Raw genomic sequence first — 18,541 nt, 5'->3', positions numbered from 1 at the left:
TGTCATTTTCTTAGACAATAGTTCTTTATCTTGCCACAGTGAATGCGTGTTGTGGGCATACATGCTTCTAATAGGTAGGATTGCCTGCAGAGACGGTTGTTTCTCAGATTTCTGCTCCTTAAACCAGAACAGAAAAGTAAGGAGGAGAGAGATATTCCAGGCTTACTTCTGTTGCTTCATCTTGCTGGATTGTCCTGGCTCATTTCAGTCTGAGGCAGCTACGTGGATGGTTGTATGATTACTAGCTTTGCTGTCAGGTCCAGGTAGCTTTAGGGCTGCAGTACTTGACTGGAGTTGTTTGATGGTTGCCTTATTGTCCTCATTTAAGTGAAAGGATGTTGGAAGAGTGCAAACACGCTGTCTTTTTTTTGTTTTGGTTTTTCCCCCCTTCCTGTTTTATGCAGAAACGCAAAAATTGCTATGAATTTTTAGTTGGATTTTGTAGCAGTGGGTCAGGTGCTTAGCTGATGTGTTTGGCCAAGCTCTCTTAAACTGAGCAGTGCTGTTGTGCTTTGGCTAGGGATGTGTCCCTTGCTTCTGCCCAAGGAATGGGACCCTGCTTGCTCTATGAATGGTTTGACTTTTGGCAGTAGGGAGTGAAGTATTTGCTGCCTGATGCAGACGTGTTTCTTTTAACTGTACCCTTACTTGCCCTTTGCTACCTGGTTTTGAATAGTTTGATTTTAATTTTAGGTATAATGGAAGCAGAATTGATCTTGCATTAAAGAGATGCTCTAGAAATGCTTTTCATGTGTGTTTTTTTTTTTTTTTTCTTCCACACACTGCAGTATGAGGATTGGGATGCAGTTTAGATGGTTAACTGAGTTCCCACTACCCACATGCTGGGGGACTGTGAGAGAAAATGGTGTCAAGCAGGTATTTGAAAAAGTCCACACTTTGATCCATATTTTTAGCTGTTACTCAAGCATGTTTGGTTACCTGAAGCATTTCAATAAAAAGCTGAGAAGTAGGTGGTCCAAAATGGTGAAAACTGAGGCTGAAGCAAATTGGAATTGCAAAGACTGGTACAGCTTAGTAACAGCCACAAAACCCTTGGTGATACCGATAGCGGTACTGACTGCTGCCATTTCATGAATGTTGGCCCACATCATCTCAGTGAGGAAATCAGTGGATTGTGAGCTTACCGAATGTCTTTGTGTCTGAGAAAGAATAGTCAGTGTCTCCTCTTGGGGAACGAGGAGATGGAAAGGCGCTTGGAGACTAGCGTTTTGTTTAAATGTGTGTTTGGCAACTTAAGGTCATTGAACCCAGTGCATAACAGCAGCAAAACAAATAGACTTTGCTGACTCTTGGTGAGACTCATACTGGTATTTGAAAGGAAACCTGCAGATCTAAGTAATGGTGTGAGACACCCGAAAGCCTGAGCCAGTCTTTCTGTATGACAAAAACGAGGATTGGCGTATTGCTTTTGCCTGGAAAGAACTGCGTTGGCGCTGGATACGCACTTACAGGTGGTTTGGCTTCCTTGAAAGAAGCTGTTTGAGGAAGGAGAGCCACAGAGTTAACATGCTGTTTTAACCATAGGCAGCTGTAGAACATATTTTGAGCCCAGCATGGTTACTGGATATTTTCCTATTTTTTGTTCCGAATTCTGCCAGTATTAGGATACTTTTTTTGAAATATGTGATTTGAAATTTGCACACACGAATTGAAATCTTGAAAGATATATAGCAGTATCACAAGGTAAAGCATGGCTAAGAGTATTGTGCCATTGCTATATATCTTTCCCTTCTTGCTACTCCTGTTGTTGTCTGACCAAAACTACATCGTTAATGGAACGACAGAGTTAAAACTTGGCTCAACGCCTTCTATCCGGCAAGACTGGATTGTTTTTTAAGGCAAAATGGCTTAATTGTATTGTAACTGCTTCCTTTTTATGTTGTTTGTTTCTGTTAAGTAAATGATCCCGGTGGGGATAGTATCTTCAATACCTTGTATGATCCAAAACGTTATTATATTTCAATCTGATTCCATTAGCATTACATTGTACTAGGACAGAAAGACAATGGTGTGCATTGTTTTTCCTAACATACCCAAAGTTTTCTTTTAAGTTATTTTAGTTTTGGATATGCACTGTGATGTTCCCTCTCTGAGTCATGAATGTGACCATGTTAGAAGAACAAATTGATGCTGAATGTGGATGGCACCAGTAATCCCTGGAGCTGTACTGTAATAGAGTCGGAGCATAGTCATGTAGTAACGCTGCTTTTAACATAAAACAACTGAGCCTATGGTAGTTTTGAGGGGGAGGAAGCTACTTTTCTTGACAGGTTCCTTTTTTTTCCTGTTTGGTATCACTGTCTTTGAAAGATATGTGATCATTCCAGCAATTGTCCTGGAATAATTGTTCTTTGGAAAAAAAAAAAAAAAAAACACAACAGCAGTTAAACGCCTACATTGCAACCATGGCTTTCTAAACTGAGGGATCAAAACTGATGTGATCTTTGTTTCCTTCTTAATTGGTCTGTTAAATGGTTATATGTCACTTAGGTGGTTATGGGCCTCTGCTATGAGAAAACACCTTTCATATTTAACTAAACAATTTGCAGGAACCTGGCCAGTTTGCTTGGCATACTCAGCTGAGATGAGCACTGCCTTGCAAAACGTGCTGTAAAAAGGTAATCTGTTACAGCATGTCTGCCTGTCTTTATTTTTCTTTCTTCCCCCCCCCCTTTTTTTTTTTCCTTCCCCTCCTCTCTTCTCCTCTCGCCTTGTCTGATGCCTTTTATAAAGGCTTTGTGAAACTTTGCTCCCGGTTTCAGGACAAGCTGGTTGTTCCTCAGCAGGGGCTGGGCCTCCAGCCTTATCTCTCTTGTCAGAGCTGCATTCCTGGTAGGTGGCAGTGGGGGCAAGGCTTTTCAAATTAGACTTCCCTGTGCTGAGGGAGGCCCTCGGTTTTTGTTTTAACAGCTTCCTATTGTTTGAAACTGCAGGTTGTCCCCTCCCACGCTATTCTAGCTCTTTCCTCTTCCCTTAAATAATTTTTCCATGCAAGTATTACTCAGAGCAGTTACTCTAATAGTGGGTCCTCTGTGAACGTTTTCAGCCTGCTCTGGTCTGCAGCTTTGGTTGCGGGGCCGGTATGGAACTTACCCGGTAGAACGTGGCTTCGGAAGGTAGGTCTGCGGAGGCTTAAAATCTGTTGCGACTATTGATGTGTCTGTGCTTGAATCCAAGCATTCCCAGGAATTCTCAACTGTATAGCGTACTAAAGAGTAGAAACGTTACTTTTCGTTGTGGATTGTCGTTGTTTCTAGGATGCAAAGAAAAAATGTTGATTCACTTTATTAGTATCCTTTTCAATATTCTAATACTACTGGCTAATGCTGTGTGTGTTTTATTTGTTTCTGCTGCCCGTTTGAAATACACTTGCTAAGCCCAAAAATGCCTCTGCTCCATCATACCATAGCTTCTAATGACTGATAGTATTCCTAGTAAACCCGAAGGTGAAGACAGTCTGAATCTTTTCTCACCTTAATGTTTGTCAAAACTGGAATGGATTTTGGCAGTTCATTTACCGTCCTAGTTGTTTTATAGCATGACTGTACCTAGTCAGAAGCGTTAAAGACTACTTTTTTCATACTTCAGATGTAGTTTTGCTTCCCTCTGCTTGCTACTCTTGAATTTTGTCTTTGAAAGAAAACTCTTAGTGAAATAAGGTATTAAATATATGTGGGACTTTTTTTTTTTCTTGTAATGTGTTGATTTTTGAAAGCAAAGACTTGCTTTGGCTGCTTTCCTGATCTCCTTCCTTCCGTAAAATGCCTCACTTCCAAAATAAATAGTAGTAATTCTGTGAATTTTGAAAGTCTCTCAGCCACTATACTTTTCTCTGTTTCAGCTTGGCATTAAGTACAAGTACATCTTTGTTTAAATTTATAGATTAAAAATATATGTTTTCATACATTTGGTGATGGTAAACAGAAGCTGTGATTCCACAAAATGATAGAGATTCAGTTTTAGAATTCCTATCACCAGAAAAAAAAAATGCATGTACATTTCTGCTGCTTATCATTTTTTATAATAAAAACAGACTTATTCTGCCTTCTCCAATGTATTTCAATTTTTTTGGAAGAAATAACTTTTTTTTTTTTTAAATTGTAGTATAGGTTTATGCTATCTCATGTATTGATTGTAGTGTGCCAGGGTAGAACTCAGTAAGGTGGGCTGGGCTGATGGAAAACTGAAACAGCAAGTCCTGCTCCTGCACGCCTTGTTTTTGTTCCCCTTGCCCCAGCTCCTAACTTCTCCGGGAGTTAATCCAGCTCACTGAACTGATGGGAAATAGTGCAGCCTCTCTCCTCCTCCCCCCCCTCCCCCCCAGCGTACTGATTTCTTGGGCTGAATTTGCTTCTGGGGTCCCTCAGTGAGCCAAAGGGAGGAGGAGTTGGCTGCCTGCCCAGGGCTTGGTGTGGCAAGGGGGGCGCAGGAATGCCCCAATGCCCCCCTTTGGGGGCACTGGCACCTTTGGGTCCTTTGTGCCTACAGAATTTCTCGGAAATGGCCTGTCCGCCCACAGACAGCATAGGCTGCATCACACCCTCCGGCTGGTTGGGCAGAACGGTATTCAAGAAGTTACACTTGATATGAGCTGAGGTTTGTATTGCTGGGTGAGCTATTAAATGTGGAGTCAGCCTGAAGGGAGGATAGAGGGACTGCCCACCTGACAATTTACAGGCTGAAACATCAGGAAGCTTTTTTCTTTTATTTTTCTTCTTCTTTTTTAATTAAAACATTCATGGGTGTTTGTTCTTAGCACGTTGTACTTTGTGGGAGTTGCAGAAGTCTTAGGAACTCGGTCATCACTAGTCTGTATTTTTTTTTTTCTTAGCTGGCTATTGGAATCTCTTATTTTTCTTAGCAAAACAGACGAGCATTATGCTAGATATACAGGATCTTATGTCTTATCTGAAGTTGTCCGCCTGCAATGTAATTCTACGTACAGGTTCTAGTCAGTATCTCAGTATTTTAGGTGTCTTTCGAAAACAAAATAGAGTGATTTCAGTTTAGAGAGTTGCCAGCTGAGACCAGAGAAACGTGATAAACGGCTAGAGAAGTGAAGGAAACAGACTGTGGTGGCTGCCGTGATGAACAATGGTTTTGGCACACCTGCTGCCTAACTGCTGAGCTTTTACTATGCTTGGCAGGAGAGCAATGATTTCGAAGAGGATAACAGGATAGGTTTGTAGATATTTTGGGTGCATTTGCATCCTCTCTGGGGGAGAGAGCACAGCAGTGCTTGCTTGAAAAAGCAACAAATGGCTGGTAATGGCTGGCCTCACCAACTATTGTGGCAGGATTTAATAGCATGCTTAAAAATAGAAAAGTTAAGGGTCTTCAGGTCTGGCATAATCTTAGCAGGTGGAGGTAGGGAGGCAGATGTTGCTTTGACCATACCACATGAATATTTGCTCTTCCTGTGCTACAAGTTAGAGAAAATAGTGCTTTGTACTGCCTTTCTGAATAGATATAAGCAGAGGAAAATTACTTTTTTTCCAAGACCAGGAAAGAAAAAGTTATTTTATTGTTTTGGTTGGTTGGTTTGTTTGTTTAGTAATCAAGATACAAAATGAAGAGAGCTGGAACAAACGCATGTGTAGGAAAGTTTTTCAGTATGCCACAGAGTGTTCAACTCCACCAAGAGCCAAGCGATGTTAGTTGCTGTTACTCCTGGGAGTCCTCACAGATGTGAGCTATGGTACGAGATTGCTTCTTCCAGCGAACGGTGTGCCACAGCTAAGTCATTTCATCCATTGTTCAGTTGCCTTATTTCAGGTTCTGAGGTCTTGGATCATAATAAAAGACTTGTAATGGATGTACTGAAATTCCACAAGTGGTCTTTAAGTTTCTAATATACATTGTTCCACGAGAGGACATGTATTACTATTCCTGCCCTAAGTGGTGGGTTCCCATGTACCCGTCCATCTATTGGGACTGGAGAACTTGATGGAACTGGAAAGAAATGAAAATGTTAAAAAGCCAGAAAAAAATTGATTCTCAGCAAACAAAGAAAAGACATCTGACACAGTACCTTTTGGCTCAAGCTCAGAGCCATATAGTTTCAAATGGAGTAACTTCAGTCCTGATCAACCAGAAATGTAAGACTGTTATAGTTTAGCCATTTGATTGTGTGCGCACATGCACTGTGTATGTGTGTGTATATATGTTTGTGTGTGTGTGTGTGTGTGTGTGTATGGGTGGGTTTTTTTTCCTTAATCATGAAGTATATACAGTATCTCAATCTGGATAGAATATTTTGATTTTTTTTTTCTCTCCCTTAAAGGAAGTGGTAGATGCTGACCAGCAATGGATGGTAATAATAACAATGCATCTGAATGCTGCTTTTCTGCTATTGAAGGAAAATTTCATGTTGTGATTCCTCAACAAAACATTTATTATGATGTAAAGTGGTGACTGAAGATATTAGTCATTGTATGGTAATTCTTCTTGATAAGTATAGTTTTTACTGATGTTGCTTTTCAAGATGTCAGAGGACCATTCTTCAGTTTGCAGGTTGGTTATTCTGAAGGAGAAGACTCTTAAACAGGATAATAAATGTTTTTGTTCTCTCATTGAGTTGCTGGTGCTGTGGCTTTGCACTTGTTTCTGTACCAAGCTTCCTCAGACCCCGCTCTGTCCAAATGCAAGAGTTCCAACCAGGTACAAGAGTTGTGTCTCTTCAGGAACTTTGTGTTGACAGTGCACTGTCTAGGGAATTCTGGGTAAAAATAAGTTATATTGTGGGACGTAACAGTGCTTGGAGACATGAGCCTGGAGCATATCAGCTAGTATTGTTGTACCAGGATTTAGCGTAGAGTAGATGTGGGCAACACGTGGCACATAACTCTGCTGTTGGACTGCAACTGCAAGGTGAAGGCTCTGTCCCGTGGTGACTGGCCCCAGGAGGGTGCAGGTGCTGGGGCTACTGCATAATCCAGACCCGGGGCTGTGGGAAGAAGCAAGCTACAGAGACTATTATGGGTTGCTGTAGCAGGACACAGAGTCCACTGCAGCTGAGGTGGGTGTGCGTAACCATTCTCAGGGGTGACTTTTTCAAAGATCAAAAAGATTTTAAAATCAAAAAACCCAAAATTTTATTTAAAAAGAACTAGAAATTTAGTTTTTTAAAAAGAAAATTCAAAGAAACTAGGGAAGACAGAACAGAAATATGCTTGTGTAGAGAGCTCCTGTTGCCTACTGTATCTTTGCTTCCCAGGCTGTCAGTGACTTGTTGGCCACAAATGTCTGTAAGAAATCTTTCTCCTGTGCCTAGGGCCAGCTCAGGCATCTCTTCAGCCTGCCATACCCTGCAGTCCTTGGAGGCCTGTCCCTTGAGCATCCTTGGCCCCTTCCTGAGGGGGTTGGGGGTTTATCTCTGCCCCCAAAGGCTCCCCTTGGCACAGCCTCGCTCTTAAAGGATCATGCATATAGTTAGAAGCAAGAAAGTAAATGCTGTCATAGATGATGTCATCCTGCGAGCCAGTTTGTGTCCTTCCCCCCACCTCACTCTGCTGTGAGCAGTGGAGCAGGAAAGCCTGCAGAGCTGTCCTCACTTCTTGTCGGGGACCTTTCCCCAAAGCTCCTCCTCTGCTTCACCCTTCAAGCCCCATTCCCTGAGATACCTATTTTAAGGAATGAGAAACACCAGTTTGGTTGGGTACTGTGTCTCTCTGCAGAAAATAATGAAGAATTCAGTATGTAAAATACGTATCAATCTAGGACTCGGCCCTCTAAATTTCACATGGGCTGGGCTGAGCTGGATGACAGAAGTGCATAGTAAGCTGGAAGCTGCATAATCCTTTGTGCTTAACCTTGCAGCATTGACAGTAATTGCACTGTTGGAAAGCTGTGTGATTTGGGCTAGATGGGTATTGTCTTTAGTTTCGTGTGTGTGTGTGTGTGTGTGTTTGGTTTTTGTTGTTGCCTGCTGGTGCAGGATTAGGTTGGTAAAGTAACAGAAATAACTGCTTGCTTATCAGTGGAACGCAACCCTACAGTAACACTGAAATGGTTGCCGAAAGAAATTAAATGAAATCTCTAAAGTAAGCATCCTTTTATTTACAGCTGAAATCCTGTTGTCTGAAGTTGAGCAAGGCTGCTGTTTGCTCTAGTGACTATTGCAGTGTTGAAGTGAGTGACTTTAAAATTTGTCGCAGGCTGGATACGTGTCAGTGCTGTCAGGTCAGGCCTCGTTTTTTGTGTATGCATGCATGCGTGCATACACTCAAGCTCGCTTTTCTCTTTCTGTTTTAAAATTAAAAAAAGAAAAAACCTAGTTCCATGAGGGTGCTTTCCTCTCTAAACATACTGGTTGGTTAAATGTATTTATGACTTGCCTGCGCCTCTACAGAATTCTGTTTCAGTTTCATATTTAACATGCTCATTTCAGTTGCAAAGACAGCAGCTCTTTTGGAAACTACCTCTCTGTACTCCTTCTTTCACCTCTCCGCACTCTTTCTTTCTGCCACATGAGCCGTCCCCAAATAAAGTGTAAGTACCCCTTTCATAATATATACTTCCTTTCCAGCACTTTCTGTTTTTTTTTTTTTGTGAGGAGCTTCTGGTGCCACTCAGTAATGTCATTTCATCTCTAAGCAGAAAAAAAATAAATCAAAGCTGTTGACTTTTTTTTTTTTTTAACCGCAACACCCAACTAGCCTGTTCAGCTTGTATTATACTACATTTGCACTGCTTCTGCTTCTGTGACCCGTTAGAGACAGAGCCTGCTTGTACTTAACAAGAGTCTCTTTCATGCTCTGTGGATCTCTCCAGGCCACAGCAGGACACAAAATAATCCTTTTGCATTCAGTAGTTTCACAGTATTTCTCTGGTGAATATAAAATAAACTTTTCTGAATGAAAGTGACAATATCTTCGTAAATCTGTTTTTGATACAAAGTAATTGTATCATCACTTCTTTTTATGCACTCAGTAACAACTTCTTTTCCAGCAATTCCCATGAAGAATGAGCGACGTTTTCATAGAATTAAGACGTTAAAATGTGTAAAGAGAGGAGTTGTTTAAGATGTTAGAAACAGTATGGAAGGAGTTGCCTAATGGTAGCATCTCATAAGGTTTATATAAGAAATCTGTTTGAAAAATAAAGCTTTTAAAATTACGTAAGAAATTTGACTTCAGACTTCATGTTCAGAGAGCGGAGAGTTTTGAGAAAATTCATGTACCAATGTTACGTTTTCACCTTACTTCTAACTGAAAATGAAGGATCTGTATTTCATAAAATTGGTTTATAGAATACAAGCTGCATTTCACACAGGAAATTTTCCTCTGTATATGCTACATGTTTTATGTAATGTTTTAGTTTCTGGAATGTAATTCTGACAAATATGCTCTGTATGAAAATCAAGGAGAACATCTTTCACCCGTTTTAGTGGTGTACTCCACATCTCAAACAGTAAAACAGGCTGAAATAGATTTGAAAACTTTCTTTACATCTACTTGAGAAAAAGATATTTTCTTTCCCCCGTTCTCCAAAATATTTAATCTGGTACATCTTTCAGAATGTCTTATACCAGCGCAAAAATGTTTGTTACAAGAACAAAACTCTATAGGTGGTTTGGTTGAAATTGGTCCTTTGTTAGGAGAATGGTTGTGCTTTAAATGTGCTGTTATGATTTTGTGTATAGAAAAAGATGGCAAGAATTTTAAGGTGAGGTTTTAACGACTGCTCATTTAAATTGACAGAATAGCATGGTTTAGGCAGAATAGATTGTCGGTTGGTAAGGGACTTCCCAATGAAAGTAAAATTTCAGGTAAGGTAGGTTACCTGCATGTCCTGTTATGCAGGAGCTCCTTTTCTCTGTTTGCAGGAATCGCTGTATGACCTTCATTGTATTTGATATTTAGCTGAGAGTTAGGGCTGTTCGTTGTTCTCTGTACATTCACTTGTCATTATCCCCCCTTTAAAACACACAGAGCCGTGTGAAGTGGACGCTTACTTTATGAGATCCCACAATGGGTTGGGGCTCCAGGTGAGGAGAGGTACAGTATGTCCGTGACTCTCTGCTCAGTTAGCAGTGGTCCAGTCAGCTAGGTCTGTCCCTGGGCTGCAGAAGCCATAAAGAGACCATAGCAAAATGCTACAAATGCTCTATTTGCTAGGGAGAGACAAGAGACCTATCTGCAGCCTTTGAACATAAAGTTGCAAGGTTTTGTTATGTCTCTCTGCTTCCTGTTTCAAAAAAAACCCAACCAACCAAACAAAAAACTAGGCACCAGTTTGCACAGAGAATGTTTTCCTCTGTGATTTCCTTAAATCCACTGGTCAGATTTTTTTTTTTTTCCCTACTGGTCTCCTAATTTTATAGAAAACAATAAAACAGGCTTTGATTTCTATTCCCTCTGCTTGCCTACTCCAGATTGTTTGTAAGGTATAGGATATCACAGTATATTTTCCTGCCTTGTTTGTTTGTTTTACTCTTCCCATATGCTGTTAGCCACTGTTGGAGACAGGATGTTTTGCTTCGGTAAGCTTGTTCTTGTGTTATGTTTAAATGTTGCTCTTGCTTAGGTTCTGAAGTTTTCAGTGAGTTTTGTAGAAAAATACTTCTATATACAAAATCAAATTAAGCAAAAATGAGTTTCCCTATTCATGTTAGTTATATTTATTCTTCCAAACTGCATAATAACGATCTTAAAACTGAATTGAGATTAAACGCTTATGCATGTGTGTGCACACTCGTGATTCTGTTGAAGTGTTATTTATAGCTATACAGCACAGATGACTGCTTTAAAAAAAAAAAAAAGAGGAATAATCACCATGTTGTGGATGCTGGGTGCATGGTTTTATGTCTTTATGTAGAATTATAAATCTCTATAATGCTCTAAAGTACAGGAGCAGTCCTTCTGCTTGTCAGCTGTAGCAGGGCAGAAGACAATGGTTTAGACATTTATTTAACCCTGGGACCCAGCATAGACACCCTAAACCAGTCTCTTTCTTTACCCTGCATATACTTTTTCTTCTGTGCAGCTTCCACTTTTTTGCTTTAGTTTTGCACCTTGGTGCATTACTAGTCTGGCCAGAACATTGATGTTGCAAGCCATCTTGGTAAGTGGTAATGGGTGGTATAAACCAAACAGAAGATAACGGTGTATTGGTAGGTTGAGGACTAGCAAAGTACCATTTATTAGCTTTTGGCCCTTTAATATCAAAAACTATCCTGTGTCCAAGGGAAAATAGGAGGACGACTCATTCCTTAAATGTGGGTCTAGTGTCGTTTTTAGGTACTGTAGAGTATAGTTGTCTGGCCCCTAGCTGCTGATCATGGAAGGCGCAGGAGTCCTGTAGCTGTGCATCACAGCTGCCCTCCCTGGGTGCGTGTTTTGGATAGCTAGGGGTGCCGAAAGGTCAGCTATGTGCCTGTGTTGAGGAAGCTGCGTTCTGCCCTAGGTGTAGGGTTTCCCCTTGAGCACTGCCTGGAGAGGATAGTGTATCCTGGTGTTTAACTTTGAGATACTTAACGCACCATTGGAAAGACTATTTTCTACCCCTTGGTCATCCATCTGTTTGGTCAAAGTCTTTTGCTACTCTCAACATGCTGCTGCCTTTGCCTTTTCTGAGTTGTCTTTCCTTTGAAGTTGAAGTACTTGTGGTGCCGGGATTTTTATTTGTTTGTTTTCCTTGCCAAAATAAGTTTGTATGTGGATATTTGTGTATTAAGGTATTCAGTTGTTTCAAACATTACCTCCACTTCTTTAGCCAGAACAGTATACGTCATGGTGTAATGTAAACAGCATATGATTCGGGAGTTGTTTGCTACTGACTCCTTTAAGGAAGGAGAGGGATGTGAAGATTGCAAGCAGACTTCATAGTTATAACAAGGTAGCTGTTTTAGAAGAGGCTGAATATTTCTTGAAAAAAAACTGTGATGCCGTTTATCAGCCAAAAACTGCAAGGTGAGGAAAAGAGTGGCAGCAAGGTTTTGGGATTTAAAAGTTGTCAGTCCTTAAGCGTTATGTTGGTGAATACTGCTGAATGTTATTGAAAGCTTCTGGGTAGCTCCTCAGTCGTCGTTGGGATAGAATTTGCAAGCCAAAGTAGGAAATATTTGTTTTCTGGGGTCAGTAATATTACTGGAAAAAAGGAGAGATTATTTGCACAGGAAAAAAAAAAAAGAAAAAGAGGGCCTCAATCTTTTTGCTATAGCTGACAGTTGTGAAATGCAGAATTTTCGATTAGAAATGTTTGTTTATACCTAGAGTTTGAATCGACCACTGAATTAATCTTGAAGCTCTCCTTTGGAGAGCTTGGGTGAAGGTTTGGGAAGCAAGTAATGAGCCGCAGGAGGCTGTCTGGGCGTTTGCTAGAACAGGGCTAGAATGCTCCGTCTCACCATATGGTTGACAGCTGCCCTATTCGTGTTTGCCATGGTTTTCTGCATTACACAACACTGAGTGGTAATGTTGAGTGGAAATTGCTTTTGAGCACTTGCGTAATGTTTGAGGCTGCCATATTTTTCCCATTTATCCTAACTCCAAAAATTCCATATGGAATAGGATTAAAAACAGATTTAACCCCCTCCTCCTTCCACATTTCATAAATGTTCGGCATCAAACCCCGTACAGATAGAGTAGGGGTTTTTAAATACAGTCTTTGGAAAGTAAATTGAGATTTCATGTAGAAAGTAATACAAAACTTTGTACTAACTGCTTCAGAAGTCCTTCTCCACCTAGGTGTGTTAAAATGTTTGCTTTTACTATTGTGTAAGATTTTGAAATTTTCTTTTAATTTATTTCTATCTAGATAAACTTTCCTATTTCTGTATAATCCTCCCCACTTCAACTATCAGAGCAAAGCTGCTGAGATAGCAAATCCTTCTAGATAAATTTATTATATCGATATAACTGAAAGGTGAACAAGCAGATCCTGAAAGGCTTTTACCTAGGACACCGACTCATGGGGTTTTCTGCCTCTGATGACCTCCATGGCAAATACATGTACTGAAACTATCCGGGATGCATGAGATCAGTGGTTATTAATACAGTGTTTTTGATATGAGTAAAAGGTTTTATCTGGGGAGTGAAGTGTTTTTTGGCGATAAGCACCACAGAAAGTAAATAACGTGGCCTTTACATCTCTAGTTATGACCTCATATGTCTCACTGTTTGTCTTCTCACAGAAGGCTCTATTGTTCAATTATTCAACATTACGCTCTTGAAAAAAATCGCGCTCTCTAACAAGAGATGCTTTCCTCCAGAAATTTCGAGATCATCTTGAAGGTTAAGTTGTTAGTTTTGAGTAGAAAAGGCTGTAATGCTATTCCCTTTTAGATACTCAGAGCAGTGTTTTGTTAAAATTATAATCTGCCTTTGAATGGTTGTCATGTTGTATAACAGCTCTTGACTGGATATTTTTTTAATAGTTTTACCAATTATTCAAGAGCCAACCGCATACAGCGGGTCTGCTTAACTGCATTAGGAAAATCTGTGTATGGCTATCCTACTTCTCCCTGTTGTGGCTATATGGGATAAGTGACACACCTTTTCTCTATTTTGACCATGTGGTCTATGTGGTATTAAGTTTGAACAGGAGACAAGTGATCATCAGCTGACTTACTGCTTTTGGGAAGGACTGTAGAAGTGACAACTAAGCCTTTGCTAGCTCCCCAGAAGCATCTGCAGTAAGTTGGGAAGCCTCCTAGAATGATTCCCTCGGAGCTGGAGTAGGTGGAAATTTCCAGCCCGCCACCATCACTCAACCTTCTGGAGTTCAAAACCAATGGCTTTCTGCTGCTTTTTTTACTGTGAGAGATGCTCTTTAAAAAGACTTGGCTGGCTGTCAAGCTTAAAATCAAATGGTTCAGATTAGATAAATCTTCACAGTGTTTCATTAGGCTGTTTTAAGACGCAGTTCACTATGCTTTTATAAAATGCATGTGAGCGTTTTGGATGAAGAAGTTAAAGAAATGCTTCCTACTGTAAAGAATGAACAAACTTCTTACATTATAAAGCAACTTGACTTCAGCAGCTTGCAGAATCTCACTTTGGGGTGTTTCTGCAAAATGTTGTCTCCCCCCACCCCTTTTTGGACTGAGCAGTTAACAGGAACATAGAGTGGTGGTGGTGGTGGTGGTGGTGTTTATTTTTTTTCCTAGGTTATTTGCTTATTTGAAAAGTCAGTATAAAAACATATATTTTTCTTCATAAAAAATATACTCCGAATTTCTCTCCCTGAACACTGTAGAAACAGTAAGCTGTTTACTAGTTCAGAAATGCCAGTGTTGCCACTTAAGGGAGCTGTATTCCCCAGAAGCTTTTTGTCCCCTTCAGTGTCCTGCTTGCAGTTTATTATAGTGGTTTGTAGGCTATGCAAACACAAGCAGGAGTGATGGAAATTACTGCAGTTTTAGTCAAGGACACGTGTTAGCCTGGCTTACTCCTTGTTCTGTCTAGTCCCTTCAGTATTAGTTTCCGTTACCTTGAGGTAGTCTCTCACAGAAAGAGCCTTCGTTATCTCTTCTGTGAAACCTGAAGTGTCTGTCATGGCTTGTCATACTCTTACGCTGTGAAGGAATCTAGCTGTAGTTTGAGGGGATTTTTTTTTCTTCGATCTTCACTCCAAGATCATTCTGATGATGCTCATTAGCAACTTTTAACCTAACATTTGGATAATTACCTTGTATGTGGTAAGTGGAAACATTTCCCTAGTGTCTAAAAGACCATTTATCGTAACTCAGACAAATGCTGAGTGTGTTCTTTCATGCAGTTCTGGGGAGTTAGCTCTGTGTTGTTGCTGCTCAGAGCTTTGTCATATCTTTACAGCATTTTGCCAATTAGTAACTGTGCAGTAGGGGAAATAAAAATTAGTAAGACTAGTATGATCCTGCCGTAGACATCAGTAGAGCTATCGCATATTGTCGAGTCCGTGTTCCACCCAGTAAACAGAAGGTAGCATTTGGCCTGATAAGCTATTGAAGAGGAGGACTGAAAGGAAAAATGGGTGCAAGCTTAACAGCAGAAGCATCACAGGCATTCTTTCCTCTCCCTCTCAGCATAGCAATCCAGTCTGAGAAAATGCATACATACAGCATTTGCCCTATCAAAAAAATTCTTCCCAGAGAAAGAGGTGAATGGAAATAATTATACCTTTCATTAATTACGCTGTATCCTCTAGGTGCACAAAGAAGCCTGCCCGGCATTTCTAGCTAGAGGATGATGATAATCCCCCAAAGGTGAAATGTTCTGAAAACATAATATTTCCTCCTTTGGTAGCGAGGTAGCTGACTTCTGTTAAGGTTATTGACCTTTAAGAGGACACTGTTCTCAGTCCGTCCCTCCCACACTGAAGTGTTTAATTGGTTCTGTATTTTGAAAGTGTCCTCACAAATAGAAGTCATTAAACACGTTCTGGACTTCTGTTCTTATTTAATGATGAGATAACAAACCCAAACGGTCTTTTCAGCCATACCTAGTGATAAACAGAAGTACCTGTCTTCTGGATGTGGCTGTTTCTAGTTCAGTCATGTTTCTAGGATAGTTCCTCAAGTAATAGCCTAAAATTGAGAAAAGCATGAGACTGAAATAAGAGAGGGGGGAGCATTACAAATTTTTCCCTTAACGTGAACAGTAATGGCGAGTGACCTCACCAGACAAAGAAGGATGCATCTTGAGGTATTAAGTTTCTTGGTATGGGCTGGCATGTTTCTTCAGACTAGAAGCCCAGGGTGAGCCATGGCCTCCTTTGCTTGGCAGGTGGACCGCCGAGGATGTGGTGGGAATGGTGCTCCTTGAATGCTTTGCCCTGGTCCATGCAGCTGGTCTCCTTGGCTGGGAGCACTCCCACCCCTCAGATCACTGTTGACAAACAGTGTGAAAGCTAGATTAATTTGAGGGAAGGTCTAGAACTCTGAATTTTCACCTTTATTATATTTCTTTAATATCCTTCCTATTATAATCTGTGCAATTTTTCGGGGACATAGTTAACTCTTTTTTTTTTAATTAGCTCTTTTTTAATCATGCTGACTAGATTAATCTTTGTACCTTATTCCAGTGGATAGTGTTGTTACTGTGATTCAAGTACGTTAAAACTTAGACTATCTACCTCAGTTCACTGTGTCTCTAAGGTAATGTTTTGAGCAACAAACCAGAAGCACTGTTTATGCTTTTGCTTCTGGTGCTCCTCCTATTTTGGTCATATTTCTGTATTAATAAAATTTCCAGCAATAAGGATTATATCTGTTTATTTTCTGTGAGAACAGTTTTATCAGGTCTGGTAATGCAGTTCTCTTTCATGTAAAATTCGGTTATCTGGAGCACCAAGGTGCCACTGGCTCATATAGTAGCTACAGCTTTTGAGTTGGTCACCTGATTTTTGGCTTAATTTTTTTTTTTTTTGTTGATTTTAAGATATGAAAGCTGCATGGAACTACAGTTGTTGTGAACTAACATTGAAATGCTACAGAAGGCTGGGAAATGCCATCAGCAATTAAATTGTAGGGATTTTCTTTACAGAACTGTTGCCTTTTGTATGTCCTTAATAAGGAAACAGTCTTGCAAGAACTTTAATCAGAAATAATACATGAAAATGTTTCCTACTCACTTCAAAATGTAATTCTCTAGAGTTTGTGATGTATATCATCAAAGTCTTACTGTGACTTTGTTTCAGGAAGTATATCTGTTTTTCTTTTCTTTGGTTGTGTGATTGGGACTGTTTAAAAGCTAACATGGTATCTGGGAGAAATAGCATGTTTGGAGAACCCCTGCTTCTGCTGAAAGGCTTGCACAGCAGGGCCCTTCTTGTTCCCTTACAAGTCATTGTCATTTTTTGGAGTTGTATTTTGTGTTTATGGGTATGCTTTATGAGATTATATAATCATACTTGTTTTATATAAAATACAGAAGGGTTAACTTTTTTTCTGTTGATGGTTCTGCCAGAGGTGGCAGAAGCAAAGCGGATTATTTTAATGATGATTGTAGCTTTTTGCGTAGATCTTTTTATTTCCCCCTTGTTTTCTGTTTGTTTTACCATAAGAATCATAAAAAGGATGAGAGCCTAAGTGATTCTGTAAATAATCTGTATGAATATTGTCTTAACATATATATTTCAAATTAATTAGGATTCAATTTTGCAGCTATTGTATAACATTGTTTTTTAGTGCTTGGTGGAATGAAAAACTGGCATTTATCTCCAGGGATCTGTGTGTTGTCATAACCAGTTCTTGACCAGAATAAATATTTTTCACTTATTGTCTTAATTCTGTGAAGGCTGTATAGCTAAATGAGAAGACTGAACTTACTCCTGGGCAAGAGATTAGAGAATGTAGGATGAATAAGTCAATTCTACCAAGCTTGTGCAAATCCAATGGCGATAGCAAGGTTGCCGGAGTCCTGCCAGGCACCTGGCCAGCCTGCAGTAGTCTCACTGTGATGACGTGCAAAATACGAAGCCCCTGATCAGTTTCTAATCCCAAGATAAGAAAAATCAACAGAGAAATATATTAACTTTGTATTAAGTGAGGGAGCTTGACTTGAAAAATACCTTAGAGACGCTTTTGAGAGCAGAATCTTGTTCTAAATTTGAATATATCCTCGATGCTGCTCACACCTGTTCATCTCTGGCTGTGTTTTGGATCGTATTTTCCATATTTTCATAGCTGTCGTGGAAAGGAGAAGAAATAGTCCTCGACTTGGGCTTTTTTGTGAGTAACAACCCAGTGTGCTTGCCTCAGCTCCTTCCAAATAGCATTCCGCTCTCTTCTCTTGCTTCTCAAGCCTGGCCACTGCACCTATTGCAAGTAGTGTTGGTTGTTACAGCAGCCCTTAAATGGGTGCTTGAAGCTAAATTACCTCACACAAGTATGTTTGACTGGTCGCTCATTAAGGGACTGAGCAAAGAGAGGGGAGTTGAGGCTGAAGTTGCTTTGAAATGAGTCCTGTGTACATTCAGCACTCGGGAATGTTGCATGACTGGCATGACAGCGCTCTGTGTCTGCAGGCTTGCAAGCGCATCTGAAAACTGTAGGTGTTGCGCTGGGAACCAAGAAGAATATTCATCTGTAAACAGAGATTTGCCTGCCTCACAGCAATGCTGCAACTTCATTAATACTTGTGGAATGAATTTAATAGAAATGCAAAAAAACATGTTACTGGAAGGGAATGGATTTGGCTGCTATAGCACATTCTTAGATGCTGGGGAAACTCCGTCTATGTTTTGACAGAAGATGAAGAGTTTATAATTGCACAGAGGGTGAATAATGTACTTTCACAAATACTCAGAATATCTTTGTTTGGGATTCTTCTCTAGGTTGATTTTTGCTGATACGTGGATTCTACCTGTATCTACTTTGTAGGGACTTTTTGTTGCCATTGCTTCTTCAAAGCAGGAATAGTATCTTCTTGTTCATGCCAGTCATAACAGGTATTTTCGATTGTTATTTTGTATATCAATAATGAGATAGTCCCAAACGTCACTGGGAATGAGAAAATATTGTGTGATTGTCTGTAAAGCAAGGACAGGTGGGCTGCTCTTGCAAGAACTTTTTTTTAAATTTTACCATAAATTCTTG

The 18,541-nt window shown here is 40.1% G+C and overlaps 1 protein-coding gene across 17 annotated transcripts in view; it reads left to right on the top strand.

Moving 5' to 3' along the window:
- USP54 (ubiquitin specific peptidase 54) overlaps positions 1-18,541 on the top strand; it is a 106,927-nt gene that overhangs the window by 32,374 nt on the left and 56,012 nt on the right. Inside the window, exon 4 of one of the 17 annotated variants that reach the window (XM_068950385.1) lies at positions 17,630-17,674. The exons of 13 other annotated variants lie outside the window; for them this stretch is intronic. The gene's annotated coding sequence lies outside the window, so the exon portion shown is untranslated. Of the gene's footprint in view, positions 1-2,846; positions 3,138-17,629; positions 17,675-18,289; positions 18,394-18,541 lie in introns of those variants that run through there. 3 more of the 17 variants (XM_009671252.2, XM_068950393.1, XM_068950384.1) reach the window with 3 other exon arrangements.

Source organism: Struthio camelus, chromosome 7 (genome assembly GCF_040807025.1).
Source record: "Struthio camelus isolate bStrCam1 chromosome 7, bStrCam1.hap1, whole genome shotgun sequence".
In the NCBI taxonomy this organism is placed as follows: domain Eukaryota; kingdom Metazoa; phylum Chordata; class Aves; order Struthioniformes; family Struthionidae; genus Struthio; species Struthio camelus.
This window is presented reverse-complemented; position numbering and strand designations above follow the sequence as displayed.